This window comes from Charadrius vociferus, unplaced genomic scaffold (genome assembly GCF_000708025.1).
Source record: "Charadrius vociferus isolate BGI_N301 unplaced genomic scaffold, ASM70802v2 scaffold384, whole genome shotgun sequence".
In the NCBI taxonomy this organism is placed as follows: domain Eukaryota; kingdom Metazoa; phylum Chordata; class Aves; order Charadriiformes; family Charadriidae; genus Charadrius; species Charadrius vociferus.
The window spans coordinates 394,295-397,332 of NW_009648234.1; positions in this window are offsets into that span (position 1 = coordinate 394,295).

Below are 3,038 nucleotides of genomic sequence, written 5' to 3' on the forward strand. Positions count from 1 at the left end.
TGAGCTGCTGCCTGCATCCCTGCCTGCTGCCTGAACCCCTGCCGAGCTGCTGCCTGCATCCCTGCCTGCTGCCTGCATCCCTGCCTGCATCCCCCCGCCCCCACCTCAGACCCACAACCTGCTTTGGCAGATGCACACACTGCAACAAAAAAATGGCCCAAATACACTTTCCTGTGCCTGCGTTGCAGCACAACGGCCTTCTGGTCCGGGTTCCGAGCAAGGCAGGTCTGACAAGGAGCGTGCTGCGGGCAGGATTAGTGCAGGGGGAGGAGACCCAGCTTCCAGCCCTGGCTGCAGGGACCGCCGCTTGTCACAGCCTGTGACAAACGGTCACCTGCGTACGGGAGGTGTTGGTCCCTTCCACGACATCGCCGGGTGAAGGCGACGGAGCCTGGGAGCTGCGTCTGCCTGAGGATTTGGCTGGTGAGGACCCAGCACCACCCTCCTGGGGCAAGAGGAGCTCCTCTGAGATCTCATTTCACCATCTTGGTGCTGGCTTTGGCTTTTTTTTTTTTTTTTTTTTAATTTTAAAGCTACTGAAATACAAAATTAAGCTGGGGGTAGTGGTACTTCAGCTCACTTTCCATTCGGGAAAAGTTGCTGCTGCCAAGAGCAGAGGCGAGGGAGTGTGCGCGCAGGCAGGCCGGGACCCAAGGTCGGTCCCTCTCCTCCTCTGTGCGAGGGGGAAACGTTCACGCCGACAGCTCCCGGGATGAATTCTTCTTCTCACGGTCCTACAGAGCCCAAGGCTGCCCCTGGGTGCGCCGACGGGGCTGCGGCACTGAAAGGCTGTAATGGGCCAGTAATGGGACCAGTGCTTGTAGTGCAAAACTCCGGTGGCTACTGGGATTGTGCTTAAATTGTGGGATATATGCATGATTTGGGGGTGATAAAAAAACTATATCACTCTATAAAACCTTGCTTTTGGGGAAAGTCACCTGCTTCGTGCCCATCGGACAGTAAATGGGATTAGGGGATGCTCAGTGGTACTCTGTGCATGGCTGGATGAGTGATGGAGCGGCATTTGGCGCTGAGCCCCTAGAAGTAGCGTCGAACGGTGATTTACCACCCGCAAAACTTTGTGAGCTGGTGCTTGTGAGAGTTTGTTGCGCAAAACTCACCCGGGCGCTGCCTCTGCAGCAGTTGGTGATGTGAGACACGTTGACGTGAGAAGTGGGTGCTGGTGGGAGAGCCGTGGCCGTTCTGTGGCAGAAATGGGGATTGAAAGAGAAGCCAAACCCAGAGCAAAAAATAAAAAAAAAACAACAGAGGCAGCTTGTTTTTTTAATAAAGACTCTGCGCTCTTTATTCCAAAGGACAAAGCACATCAGATAAAATAGTATCAAAAAATATGTACAAAAATAGCGACTATTTGCACTGGACTTGCTTTAAACCGGCAAAGTTAAGTATGAGCAGTTGGGTGTTGAAGCAACAAAGGTATTTTACTGGTTGTAAACCATGGGGGCGGGGAGGGGGAAAGAAGTAGCTACGACACAAACATTTTCCCAAAGAAGCAGCCAAGAAGTTCAGTTTATATCCGATTTTCCCAGCCCGATTCAGTCCTTCCCAGCACAACGTGCCCGTCCCTGCTGCTCTTCTGCTGTATGAGCAAAGGACACACCGCGATCCCTATTCAGGGGCACCTCCGGGATGGTCAGAGCCGCTAATCCAGTGTATTTTGTGCAAATATAGTGTCTCTGCATTGATTTAAGCAGCACCCCAAGGGGCCGGGTGAGCCCACGGGGTTTTCGGCGGGACCTCCTGGCCCTGGAGCTGCCCTCGGGAGGGATGTGCGCCCTGCGGGGGCTTGGCTTCCAGGCCATGAGGGCTTTTTCTTTTCTTTTATTTGTTGTCATTCCAAGCAGCGGATAAGCAAAGGGCAAAGCGGGTTGGAAACGCATCGCAGCAGCGGAGGAGCGATGGCCTTCTGGCCCTGGCGCCGGCTGCCAGAGAACGGGCTGGGGGATACGCAGCGTCTGCGAGCGGGAGCTGGAAGAAAAACCTTATCTGGAGATATTAGGGGTTACTTTCAGACAATTAGAAAGCAACCGCTTGTCCTCCAAATCGGGCAAACAGCTTTGATAGCAATAGGAACGGAGTATCTGCCACAAAGGGCTTCAGTTCGCGTGTTCTCCTCTCCCTGCCCTCCCTTCCCCTGAGTTTTAGCTCATCCCCGGACCCCCCCGCAGCTCCGTCTTTGCCATGGCTGCATGCGAGCTTTGCAAGAGCTGGGTCGATTGGCAAGGCAAAAGATGGGTTTCCGAATAACCTTGTTAACAGGGACAGATCTAAGCAGTTTCTTAACATTATTTAGTTGTCTGTATTTCCCCGCTGCAGCAGGGAATTGGACAACTCTGATTTTTTAATTCTCTTTCGGAAAAAACAGGCACCGTAGGAACATTTCTGGAGGTTCACAGGGGAGAAACCTCCATGTATTCTTGTTTCGGAACATTAAATTTGTTCCAGCAGAGCTATGCTGCTTTACGCTAGCTGAGAAAAAGCAGTTTTCCTCTCTTGGAAATCTCATTTATTTCTACACTTTCTCCCAGGGACTCGGTGACATCTAAAGTATGATTAGTTACAAAAAAAAATAAAAAATAAAATAAATCTTTGCTACTCCGCCAGTGCAAACAGTTGTCGTCTCACTAAAATATCACTTGTAAAGATGCCGTTCCTCTCGCTGCCCCGATGCCTCGGCGCTGGGAATTGGGCTGATCCCACTTGCGAGCGGGGAGTTTGCTGCTTTGGAAGCTGACGGGAGCGTTGAACTCGTCGAGCCCGCTGCTATTTTAAACAGCTTATATGGGAACGTTCAAACCGCCTCAACACCCGGATATGCAAAACTCATCTGTCATTGCGCTATTGTCCGTGTTCCCAACGTTTTCTGGTTTGGCTTCTCGAGGCTGTCAATGCACCGGCAGCGGCGGTTGGCATCTCAGCCGTGGAAGGGCAGAGGGACGGGGTTTTTTTTTGGTGGGGGGAGGATGGCACCGGCTTCACACCGGCCGCGGTGGCCGCCTGCCCTCGCCTCCCGGCAA